A 12,574-nucleotide genomic window follows, 5' to 3' on the forward strand; every position below is an offset into this window, starting at 1 on the left:
TTATCATTTGTGTATTGCAATGCCAAGGAATAGACATTCACAGCAGCTGCCAGTAACACATGAAGCTGCTCTTCCTCTTACCTTTAAATGGGTTTGCAGCACATGGAAGAATAAGTGGCCAGCTGTTGAAATGTTGCCAGGCACATACTGTGCGAGACAACTCTTCTACCCTATCCTTTTGATATGTCTTCTTACGATCAGAGCAGAGCATAATAACATAGGGAGAATCGCATGGCATAATGCAAAGGTAGCTTAATGCAAGATGTAGGGCTGAAGTAGATGATCTTGAGATACTTTTAAAGTCTTAAGACCAGGAAGGGAACCCTTTGACCCTCCAGATGCTATTGGAATCCAATTAACATTAATTCCAACTAGCATAGACAAAGGTTGGAGGTGATCGGAGTTGGAACCCAGCAACATCTGCAGGGACACCACAGCCATCTTAAGATGCCCTTTCAATTTCATTGTCCTATTGTGCACACACACATATCCCTGGGGTATATGCACACATATCAATTATCCTAATTCCCAATACATGCTTTGTGTATTAGAGTTTTCTATCAATTGTGCATCCCATGTTTATCATATTCTTATGTTGCTTGACACAACTGCCAGTGCCTGTCCCAAAAAGCTTACTGACTGATCGAAAACCGCCACTGAAACCTTTTCAGGGAGCATTTTGATTGAAATTCATAGCCTGCAATTGATAATCCAAATTGCAAGAAGGGAATTCCTTTTCAGTAACTGATACCATTTTTTTTAAAAAAATACATTTTAAAAAAGAGTTTTAAAAATAGTGCCCATTTTTGTTAGGTTTCATGGTAAGTACTTGCTTCTGTTAAATAAAGCACATCACAAATTTTGTGCCTCCTGTACCAATTGCTTTGCATAACATTAACTATTAAGAATAAGGATCTATTTTTAAATCATAAAGCTCCTGAATTTATGTATACAATCAGCAACCTTTTAATGCTAATTTTGGATTACTAATTAATTATAATGTAGAAAATGTGGTTTTTTTTTCTTCCTCTGAGGAGTCCTTAAATCATGGATCTTATAAGAAAAATACAGCCTCAGTTTTAATTATACTAATGTTTATAGGAACTGTGACTATATTTAATAAGCTTTCTAAAACTGTTGAATAGTACAGATGGTAAATTCTGTATTAAAATGGAATTCAATAGCTTGTTTCACTGATAGCTGGCTTTCGTACTGTGACAGTGAAAAATACAGTACAATCCATTAAAACATAATTACTTTTGTTGGGATAATTTTAATATAATGAAACTGCTGCCCTGGAAACCATTTCACTTTTGAAGGTCATAATCCTAAAGGGTCACGTGAATGTTTAATGCATACACCTGATTTCCTCTGCACAAATCCTTCCACATGTTCTTTACATTTAGCAGAATTCAACGTATAATCTGGGGGTTAGATGCAAATACCCCCCCCCCCCAGTGGAAATAGCACATGTTTAAGCAGCTACGAAGGTCTTCACACCAAGTTACTAAACTGTTTTTGGATCTAGCGACATTCTCTGCCTCCCAAGACTGTTGCTGGATGACTAGAGCCCACCAAGCTTTTCCCCCTCCCCCAATTCCAACCAAGAAAGGATATATATATATACAGAGAGAGAGAGAGAGAGAGAGAGAGAGAGAGAGAGAGGTGTCCTCTCTCTGATGCAGTGACATAGCCTGAGAGATAAGAAGAAGAAGAAGAGTTGTTCCGTTGTCTAGAGAGGTCACTTTGTGGTTCACATGGAGAAGCTGCTTTCAACAGAGCCCAGCAACAGAAGTGTGCAGCCGTACTGAGGCAGCACCAGGTGCTGAATTTTTGTACCCTTAACAATTTTGTAGCTGGGGCAACAGCCCCTGTGGCTCCCCCATGCTACACTACAGCTTAGATGCCATTTTGAGCTAACCAGAGTTATATTTTGGATATAAAAACTCCTAGGGGCTGAGGGGTCTTCGCCCCCAATAAAATATTTGAGAGGGCTGGCCCCCCAAAGTTGATAAGCATTGCTATTCAAATGGTGGGCATGCACCACGTCATGTGATCAATTATGTGGGGCAGGGCTTCTCTGCCCACCCCCATATTTTTTTCAAGTTGGTTTCTCACCAAGGGTGCTTATTTTTTATGTTCCACATTTTATTTTAGTTATTCATTGTTTTTCTGAGTCACCCCATAGCTTCATAATATTGGTTGTAAGCAACAATGGGCATTTGTATGTAATGGATATACGTCCTTTTAATAACAACTCCCACTACAACTTATCTCACTATACTAGGCTATGGTCCAACACACAGCTAAGTGTCGTTACGCCCACTAATTTCAGCAAGCCTATGGTTATATCCAGTGCTTTTTTTCTAAAAAAATGTTGAGAGATACACTCATTCTGACTCAAGAAATCACCATTTTACAGTTCAAATCAGGGGAAATAAATACAGCAAATGGACAAAGGTACAAAGATTCACAAAATGTTTAGGGGTATGCGTACCCCTGCACCCCCCCAGAAAAAAGCACTGGTTATAACTATGTGTAAAAGGTAAAGGTACCCCTGCCCGTACAGGCCAGTCGTGTCCGACTCTAGGGTTGTGTGCCCATCTCACTTAAGAGGCCGGGGGCCAGCGCTGTCCGGAGACACTTCCGGGTCACGTGGCCAGCATGACGAAGCTGCTCTGGCGAGCCTGCACCAGTGCAGCACACGGAAATACCGTTTACCTTCCCGCTATAAAGCGGTACCTATTTATCTACTTGCACTTAGGGGTGCTTTCGAACTGCTAGGTAGGCAGGAGCTGGGACCGAAGACGGGAGCTCACCCCGCCACGGGGATTCGAACCGCCGACCATACGATCGGCAAGTCCTAGGCACTGAGGTTTTACCCACAGCGCCACCCGCATCCCCATAACTATGTGTACTGTGTCCTTAATGCTCTAAAAAAGCTTACTATTGAATGAATAATAGCTTATCCTTGCATGTTTTAAGTTACTACTTCTTTTAAAGTATACTTCTGTTCAGAGGTCAAGGTTTTTACAAGCCTACCCTGTCCTTGCATGTATCTTGCTTCTTCACTCACTTTTTAATTCTCTCATGTCCCTCCCACAAGTATGCCAGAACTCCATGTGGAGATCAAACACCACACTGGGAAATCCTGTCCTGTGTCATCACCTTTGAAAATGTATGTCATCCTGCCCCTTCCAACGGAGCTATATGTATATGCCTGGCAAGTAGGGCTGAATCAAAACAAAATATGAACAGTAACATAAACAAATAAACATTTAAAATATCTTAACAATCTCCACACATTACCGTATTTTTCGCCGTATAGGACACACTTTTTCCCCTCCAAAAATGAAGGGGAAATGCGTGTGCATCCTATGGGGCGAATGCAGGCTTTCGCTGAAGCCTGGAAAGCGAGAGGGGTCGGTGCACACCGACCCCTCTCGCTCTCCAGGCTTCAGGAGAACCGCAGCGCCAGTCCCACAAGGTCGGGCGACAGCGGGGAGGCGGAACGCCTCCATCCCGCTGTCTCCCGATGTGGTTTGGAGGTTGACGGCAGGGAGACGCGTGCTTCTCCCCGCTGCCTGCCCTGCAAGCTCCGGGGACAGCTGGGAGGCGCAGCGCGTCCTCCCGCTGTCCCCGGACCTGATCTGCAGGCGCCTGGGGGGAAAATAATTTTTTTTTCTTTATTTCCCCCCCAAAAAACTTGGTGCGTCCTATGGGCCAGTGCGTCCTATGGGGCGAAAAATACGGTATTTTATCCAGCATTATTCAAACTAGCAAACCCACCAACAATCCAGCAAAATGTAACATAGCAGGACATCATGTGACCACCAGAACTCAGAACACAATGCCGTATCAACAGCAAGACTGCAGTTAATTGCTATAAACTGCTTGAAAGTGTGCAGGGATGGAGGACTTCCTGATCTGACGTGGGATCATTTCCCCACAACTGTGGGGCCATTCTTAAAAATTCCCTGGCCTGTGAGCCTGCCATACTTTTGCCGCGTACCTCAACAGCTTCAGAAGTGGATCTTAATCTGCAAGTAAGCTGATATGGGATGCCAGCAGCCCCATAAGTTACATGGCCCCAAACCATCTGGGGCTTTAAAGGGCAGCATCAGAAGCACTTTAAATTGGTCTCAGAAAACACTGGAAACCAGTTCATCTGGTGCAATCTTGCTGCAGTAGGCTATGCTTGCCTGCCCCGAATGTAGATTCATTTCATTTTCCAAACTGTCTTTACAGGCAGTCTTTCCATTACATATGATTTTGGAAAGTGATTAATAACCAAAGTAATGGTTCAAGCCCAACGTTGGACAAAGGATTCCTGCATTGCAGGAGGTTGAACTAGATGATTCCCAGGATCCGCCCCCCACCTCTACAATTCTATGATTTTATTAGTCTCCTTGGGGAAATAAATGATCATAGAATCATAGAGTTGGAAGAGACCACAAGGGCCATCGAGTCCAACCCCCTGCCAAGCAGGAAACACCATCAGAGCACTCCTGACATATGGTTGTCAAGCCTCTGCTTAAAGACCTCCAAAGAAGGAGACTCCACCACACTCCTAGGCAGCAAATTCCACTGTCGAACAGCTCTTACTGTCAGGAAGTTTTTCCTAATGTTTAGGTGGAATCTTCTTTCTTGTAGTTTGGATCCATTGCTCCATGTCCGCTTCTCTGGAGCAGCAAAAAACAACCTTTCTCCCTCCTCTATGTGACATCCTTTTATATATTTTAACATGGCTATCATATCACCCCTTAACCTCCTCTTCTCCAGGCTAAACATGCCCAGCTCCCTTAGCCGTTCCTCATAAGGCATCGTTTCCAGGCCTTTGACCATTTTGGTTGCCCTCCTCTGGACACGTTCCAGTTTGTCAGTGTCCTTCTTGAACTGTGGTGCCCAGAACTGGACACAGTACTCCAGGTGAGGTCTGACCAGAGCAGAATACAGTGGCACTATTACTTCCCTTGATCTAGATGCTAATTACAGCAAATACCCTGATCTGAGGAAATAGTGAAAGCAATTGCTTTGTAACATTCCTGAACAGGAAATCATACAAACACCAAAGCAAAGTCAACGTTGTTTATCTTTCTTTATAACATTCTCAAATCACCCTGGTGACAAGAAACTAGGAGTACTGTACCACACAGCTATTCTAAAAAGCATCTTTTCCCCACCCCACCTGATGAAAGCTGCACACTAATCTTGTAGACCACAGGACCGTAAAATTGTTTTCTTAGGAACTCACATGATACCATCCAGTGCAAATAATTGTTTGCTGAGACACAGCTAAAGGAGTAGTGTTCATCAGCTGGATTAGACCTTGCCTTGACCTATGTTGGCTGTGCCTGTGGCTCTCTAGTCTCTTACCCCAATTCCCAGCCCTCGATCACTGTGTTTCCTATTCTGGTTTACCAATAGCCAGAAAGTCACAAAGAAGAGGCAAAGCCACAAAATGGTCTCCAAAAATTTAATTGCAATATGAGATGTTCACAATATGATTCAATATATTGGTTTATATACAAGGAAGCATACGTGTAAGGAAAACTATCGTCCCCTTTTCTTTATTGCACCCAAAAAAGCCTTTCCTTTGAGTTGGGAGTTTCACTCGTGCAAGCTAGTTCTGGCTGATTTACCTGACCCCTTCTCTCCATTGCCGCTACCACGCTGGCTTTTTCTGAGGGCCCCTTGACCCTCAAAAGAGCCCTTTCTTCTGCAGAAAGCTGCAGTGTGAGGAGGAAATATCCCTTGCATAAGCATTCTTGATCTCATGCTGCACCAAATAAGCCGATAGCATGCCTTGGTGCTCTGAATACATCCCTGTGGTTACCTCATTGGATCAAAAGACTGCAAGATTTTTATTTTCACTGTGGGGAAGGTTATATGTTGACATGTTAACCATATCACATGTCACTTTTAAAAAAAATCAATTTTTAAAAACATCTTCTTTGTCATTTTGGTGCTGGCTATTTGTTCTACCTGCTCTTAAGGAGGTCGAAAACACCAAGCTGTTCTCCTGTAATAAATGTCAGTGTGTGAGAATGTTTGTGAACAGTTTGTGGAAGTATGTGAGAGAGCATGTTTTCCTTCAATTCTGTAAGAACTAAGAAAGCTTTTTTATATTTAATCAGAGTCTCCCTGTCTATAATGGAAATGCATAGTGGTGTTTGCTGTTAAACCTTTGGCCCTGGTAAAATTTTTGTTGATCCAAATTAATGTGTCATAATTTCCTGGTGAAAATCCTGCCATATCTGGACTGAACAAGCAGTCCATAAGTGCATCACCGGGTGTAAATATATGGGCCATGTGTACTGGGCATAACATATGGTGCCTGTTCCACATCTGCATATACAAAACATTTTATTCTAGAATCAGTGGAGACCAATACTTGTATATTCTACCTAGTCCACACATGATCTAGATCTATTTCATATTGTTTTGCTTCTTGAGAAACTGATTTCATTCTGATAAAAGCTCGTTGCAGATTTATTCTGCATTACACTGAAGTGTATACATTTGAAAAAGATAAAAACAGACTTATACCCTGATTGCAAACACTTCTTTCTTCAATTACCTGAACACATGGATGGAGGAAAAAGCATAGATAACCTAATCAAGGGCAGGGTTTTCAAATGCATATCAAGTTACCACATCCACCTTTGTGGGCAGCAGGACCTAGAATCAATCTAAATGGAAGGTACCTTGTTGAGGATGAGCATGAAGGATTCTGGATTAAGAAAAACTGCTTTTTGGTGCTACAAGCAGGTTAGTGTGTGTGTGACCCAAGACGATGTCTAATATCCAAAAAGACACATAGGCACATACATGCAAAGCACTTCATGCGCCTGGGGAAGCAACTGATTTCTCTGTCAGTTGCAGCCCCACTCTGAATGGCAATACAGAGGAGCTAGCAGACTTACAAAGTAGGTTTCATGGGCTTCAATGGGGTGAAAATAGGAAGCCCCTCTTGATAACTCCAGCACACATGTGGTCTTCTAGATACTAATCCTTGCTACATAAAATGCTCTGTTTAAATAATCATGTGGTTTCTCGCTCTCTCTTTCTACTTTCCACTCCACCAGTGAAAAATATATTCCACCCCGCCCCCAGCGTTAAGAGGCTTTAAAAAGGTTTCTTGGCAGACTCAATACTTTTGCTATATGTGATGAGGATGAAAGGATGGAGTCAGTGGCACTTTTCCTAAGGAGGATCTAGACTGCTTTGAGATGCTTAAAGTAGCATCTGCTAAATCTTCCTAACTTGCTTTCTACTTCATGATACTCTTCAGAATTAGAACTGGGCCTTTTGACCTTTGTAGCCTGAATTCACAGAGGCCAGCAGCCACAGCAAAGAGTCTGCATTCCTTGGATAATCCATTTAGCTTACTGTGCACCCTAGAGTAGTCCATTGTTTCCTGCAGAGGGTCCTTCAAAGAAGCAAGTATTGAATGCTGGAAAAAGAATTGTGAAATGTTTGGAGTTGGCAGACCAGGATTGCTTTTTTTATCTTTGAGATTTACTGTTAGACTAAAACAACTCAGCCAGACTTGGTCAGTTCCTCACTATGCATATTACATCAGGAAACCCCTTTGTTCTTTTGTAGCGTAACTGCTTCACTGGCTACCTTTTGTTCCCAGGGTAGTGTACAGTTAAAAAAATTGAAGAAGGGGTGGAGATCAAACACACCCTTTCTAAATAAGTAAGGCTTGCTTCATCATCACACAGATGGTATTGTTGCCTTTGGAAGGTTTAAGGGAAGAAGGTAAGATGCTGTTGTGACTGTTTAAATAGTCTCACATATTGTTTGCCTGCTTAATCCAATTTCTGCAATTTGTTGGTCCACTTGGTGGCCACCTTCTCACTTTTTGATTTCTGCAGTGCTTAATGCACATATTTCATTGCTTCATGAGAAAATAAAGTATTGGTGATATGCTTAACAAAACCATATGATTTCTGACCAGAACTCTTTTTCCACTGTAAAGAACATCAACAGAGCAAGGGAAGAACAATTGCATTTTGAGTTGCTTTAAGGTGCTAGTGGTTGTGTGTGCTTATGTGAGTGCTTTCAAGAAGGTAAATAATTTACCCAGTGCTATTATTCTAAAAGAAGAGGTGCCAGAACTCACCATGAGCGCCTCCCTTCTTCTCTTAGAATGGCAATGGAACCCACCTGAGAGGTGCTGGAACTGAGTTCCGGCTGAAGAAAGTGCTGGATTTACCTCTTGAGCCACTAAGGGAGGGAACCTATTTTTTAAATATTTAAAATATTCTGTTCAATTAGAATGAATTATACATCAGAAGGGTTACTATGCATTGTTAGAATGTCTTGATTATATGTGTGTGTTGTGTTATTAATCAACATTATGCAAAATATTGTACTTCCGTATACCCAGTGGTTGATGATTTAATGCCTCTGATAGTAAATAAGAATGGAAATAGTAAAAAGTGCAATAAATTGGAGCCCGCAGTTTAAAAAACTCTAAAAACCAGTATTTTGGGGAATGAAAGATTTGAGTGATGAAAATGTAAAATAACCTTAATTTTCTTCAAACCTTTAGAGTCACAGGTCTATTTTGTAGTTTTATTCTGACCATTCAAATCCAGGTTGTTGATTACTTATATATAACAGTTGCTAGAGAATGTGAGTTCCTAAATAGCTATGCCAAGCCAGAACTGCTACAAAATGTTTGTGTTCAGCTACCCAGCCACCCATTCTCTCCTGCAGGATACTATAAGCTGTTAAGGGTTCAAGAAGCACCAATTTTCCTTCCTTGCACTTCACAGAGCCTGACTGAGCAGAGAGTGGAAAGGCCACTAATACTGAACCCTGAAAACAAGCATCTAGAGACATCCTAACTTGGTACATAACTGCCAGTCAAGGAACTGGCTGCTTAAAGTACTGCTTCCCCACCCCCATGAATCTGCCTCAAACATTGATTAAACAGAAGGCCTGCTTCAAGGCCACCTGACTTCTGAGGTTAGGCATTGTGAGGGAAGGAGGGAAGGCGGGAAGGAGAGGGAGGGATGGAGGAGTGTCTTCTCAGGTGTGGCAGCCTGAATTGCGGTATAGCCCTTTCCAGTAAACTCACCTAGTGGGTGCCAACTTTGTTGTGTTTTTTGGCACCTAGCAAGGATTTCTATATTTGCGCAAGCTTCCCAGTCTGTTTTAGAACTGAATAAGGTAAAGGTAAAGGTACCCCTGCCCGTACGGGCCAGTCTTGACAGACTCTGGGGTTGTGCGCCCATCTCACTTAAGAGGCCGGGGGCCAGCGCTGTCCGGAGACACTTCCGGGTCACGTGGCCAGCGTGACATCGCTGCTCTGGCGAGCCAGAGCCGCACACGGAAACGCCGTTTACCTTCCCGCTGGTAAGCGGTCCCTATTTATCTACTTGCACCCGGAGGTGCTTTCGAATTGCTAGGTTGGCAGGCGCTGGGACCGAGCAGCGGGAGCGCACCCCGCCGCAGGGATTCGAACCGCCGACCTTTCGATCGGCAAGCCCTAGGCGCTGAGGCTTTAACCCACAGCGCCACCTGCGTCCCGCTTTAGAACTGAATAGTGTTGTCTTTATAGCTATCTTAATAGATGCTGTTCCTGAGTGCTTTTAATGGAGTTTTAAAAACCTGTATTTTTATCTTAAATTGTTCTATATGCAGGGAGCCTTTCTCTGAGGCCAGCCTATAAAAAGACTAATACCGCAACCTTATGCAAGTCCCATTGCATTCAGGTAAATGAGTATAGGATTGCAACCTAAATAAATAAAAATTAAAGGAATAAAAGCACGAGAGTTTCAATCTCTTTGAATGTGCTGTTGCCTTAATACCTCACATCCAAGTCCAAGTGACGTCGTCCTTAGGATTCAGTTCTCAAGTCTCTACAGGCTTGGGAATTTCATGAATGTGAAACCTCATTTTCCTCTCTGTTGAAGTCTCAGTGATTTCCACATGCTGTCATTAGAATAAGTACCTGAAGGAAATTTTGGGAACGTTAAAGCAATTTATAGGCTAAAGCAACAGACTAGAAGCACAGCACACAGAATTGCTGCTCCAAGGACAAAGCTTGAAGAGGATAGTGCTGTAAAATATAACGAGGGATATTCTCAGCTATTTCTGTCTTATGATTATCAGAGCAAGCAAGAAAGTCACCAGCAGTAAGAATTACTGCAGTAGTTATGGGCAGGCCCAGCTTCAGTTCTACTTCCCTCTGGCAAAGTGCTGCTACTCCTATGGTGGACAGTCCATATCATTTGGATATGCTATGTTGTTATAATTTCATTTTCTGTTGCTGTAACACCATGTTATGGTGAAGGGCGGGTAAGAAGTCATACAAATAAATAACTTTTATTACTGTAAATTTTAGAGGGTTCGTTGGGTTAGAAGGTAGAGTAGAATCATTTGCATGTTGTTTGGTGCTATAAGATCAAATGAACAAGAGCATTTACTCAGGCTGTCTGCTGATAAACCCCTACCTCTTACCAATAGGTTGGTTGAATTTAATCAGCTGCATAAATAAATTCCCGTTATAAAAAAGGCCTCGGTATAGCTGACTTTTTTGAGACACAGAGTCTACTTACAATTAACAGAAACCCAAACACCTTTCTCATTTTCTAGATGGCAAGGTGCTTGTTGCAGAATTGTCTTAGGTTTACTCAGTAATACGTCCCACTCCGTTTAACAATATTTACTCCCAAGTAAGCATTCACAGGACTGCAGCATTTGCATTGGTTTTCATTCCTTTTTTATACAGTAACATGCCAGAACCATGTAAACTCCTAACCCCCGCCCCTCATAAAACAAATACAAACACAAGGTTCAGTTGCACTAATGAGCATTGATCTGTACCATCTAATCAACAGGCAGAGCAGTCCTAATGAGGGGACAGGGACAACTGGAGCTGTACAGCCACCATTTAATTGAAAGCACTGCTGGCTCTTTCTGATCAGGGCACGTGGGTGTTTTGGAATTTGCTGTTTGGTCTTTTGCTGAGTCAGCTTCAGGCTGGCACACCAGCAGTGTTCCAGATCAGGCCCCTCTCCAGAAGCTGGAACAACATCAGATGCAGCAGACCTGTGGCCAGCCCTGTGTTGCCCCGGTCCTGCCTGTTTGGGTAGAGATTGGGCTCTGCAACAGTGGAGCCCCACCAATCAACAACACTGTGTCTGCCAGTGGAGGCCAGTGAGCAGGAGCTATGCTGCTTCTAACCCCTCCCCACAACCATCAATATTAAGAGGGGTGGTGGTGTTTAGGGTTGCAGCCTAAGTATTTAGTCAAGGGTGGGGAGCCTGCCCCCCATATGCTGTTGCATTAGAATTCCTATCAGCCCAACGAGTGTGGCTAATGGCCAGGGATTATGGGAATTGTAGTCCAGCAACATCTGGAAGACGAAAAATTCCCCACTTCTGCTTTAGTTGATTCATTTACAGTTTAAAGCTTGTAGTCCTAATATTTATGTCTGGGGGAGAAAAACATAAAAGAGAGATTGCTCTTTTTTATTTAAAAAAAAGGTTAAACGAATAAAAGCTGAATTTTGGCAACATTTGCATTAAACAAAAGGGTCAAATTAATTCTGAGTAATAATAAAAAAGAGGAGATGCACAACAGCAAAATATCAAGAAATGGATAGGAAAACATGCCACAGCCTGTGAGGGATTAGGATTGTATAGAAAACACACAGAGTGTAAAAATGACAGAAACACTCCAACATTCCTGGAAATGCTGTCAGTGTCCACCAATCAAGGTCTGTACTTGCAATGATGCCCACATGCTTCCCATCTAAAGGTAGTAGCCTCCAGGACCAGTAAGTGTGGATTAATCCCTCAGGGCAAGAGCTTTCCCCCTGCTCTGGTTTAAATGAATGCTTAAAAGGTAAAGGGACCCCTAACTGTTAAGTCCAGTCGCGGACGACTCTGGGGTTGTGGCACTCATCTCGCTTTACTGGACAAGGGAGCCGGTGTTTGTCTGCAGACAGCTTCCAGGTCATGTGGCCAGCATGACTAAGCCACTTCTGGCGAGCCAGAGCAGTGTACGGAAACGCCGTTTACCTTCCCGCTGGAGAGATACCTATTTATCTACTTGCACTTTGACATGCTTTTGAACTGCTAGGTTGGCAAGAGCAGGGACCAGGCAATGGGATCTCACCCCCGTCGCGGGGATTCAAACCTCTGACCTTCTGATCAGCAAGCCCTAAGCTCTGTGGTTTAACCCACAGCGCCACCTGTGTCCCTCCAAAAATGAATGCTTAGAGTTCTATTAACTTTAGTGAGGACTTTGAACTTTAAGGTTTAATATGTGTGTGTGTGGGGGGGGGAATAATTCTCTCATGGATGAAGAGACAGCAATGTTGTTTTCTATGGGGTTGATTCAGTATGTAAAATTAAGGCAAAAAAGAGACTCTTTTATTATTCCTTCCCATCAACAGCATCTCCAGGCATAACCGTCACCTTATATCTCACATCCTCTTATCTGACCATTTCCTTTTGTCTTGATTCATAAAGAGGGGTGAGCATGTGAAATGTATAAGGAGAGCACGCAAGCAGGGTGGGCTTGGGCACAGGAGGACCCTTTGCCTATA

General features: G+C 42.9%; 1 protein-coding gene across 18 annotated transcripts in view; it reads left to right on the forward strand.

The window, feature by feature from the left end:
- Positions 1-12,574, forward strand: part of ATP2B2 (ATPase plasma membrane Ca2+ transporting 2) — a 361,888-nt gene that overhangs the window by 190,672 nt on the left and 158,642 nt on the right. The window contains exon 1 of one of the 18 annotated variants that reach the window (XM_079967273.1): positions 7,748-7,767. The exons of 15 other annotated variants lie outside the window; for them this stretch is intronic. The gene's annotated coding sequence lies outside the window, so the exon portion shown is untranslated. Of the gene's footprint in view, positions 1-7,747; positions 7,768-9,660; positions 9,732-10,861; positions 10,952-12,574 lie in introns of those variants that run through there. 2 more of the 18 variants (XM_079967271.1, XM_079967272.1) reach the window with 2 other exon arrangements.

Source organism: Podarcis cretensis, assembly GCF_951804945.1.
Source record: "Podarcis cretensis genome assembly, chromosome: 2".
Lineage (NCBI taxonomy): Eukaryota > Metazoa > Chordata > Lepidosauria > Squamata > Lacertidae > Podarcis > Podarcis cretensis.